Source organism: Bison bison, unplaced genomic scaffold (genome assembly GCF_000754665.1).
Source record: "Bison bison bison isolate TAMUID 2011002044 unplaced genomic scaffold, Bison_UMD1.0 scf7180017864256, whole genome shotgun sequence".
Lineage (NCBI taxonomy): Eukaryota > Metazoa > Chordata > Mammalia > Artiodactyla > Bovidae > Bison > Bison bison.
Genome location: NW_011494828.1, coordinates 2,259,379 through 2,259,991, shown reverse-complemented (window position 1 = coordinate 2,259,991; position 613 = coordinate 2,259,379).

The following is a 613-nucleotide window of genomic DNA, read 5'->3' as shown; positions in this document are numbered from 1 at the left end:
GCAGTCCAAGGGACTCTCAAGAGTCTTCTCCAACACCACAGTTCAAAAGCATCAATTCTTTGGCGCTCAGCCTTCTTCACAGTCCAACTCACATCCATACATGACCACTGGAAAAACCATAGCCTTGACTAGACAAACCTTTGTTGGCAAAGTAATGTCTCTGCTTTTCAATATGCTATCTAGGTTGGACATAACTTTCCTTCCAAGGAGTAAGCGTCTTTTAATTTCATGGCTGCAATCACCATCTGCAGTGATTTTGGAGCCCAAAAAATTAAGTCTGACACTGTTTCCACTGTTTCCCCATCTATTTCCCATGAAGTAATGGGACTGGATGCCATGATCTTAGTTTTCTGAATGTTGAGCTTTACGTCAACTTTCCCACTCTCCTCTTTCACTTTCATCAAGAGGCTTTTTAGTTCCTCTTCACTTTCTGCCATAAGGCTGGTGCCATCTGCATATCGGAGGTTATTGATATTTCTCCCAGCAATCTTGATTCCATCTTGTGCTTCTTCCAGCCCAACGTTTCTCATGATGTACTCTGCATAAGTTAAATAAGCAGGGTGACAATATACAGCCTTGACGTACTCCTTTTCCTATTTGGAACCAGTCTGTT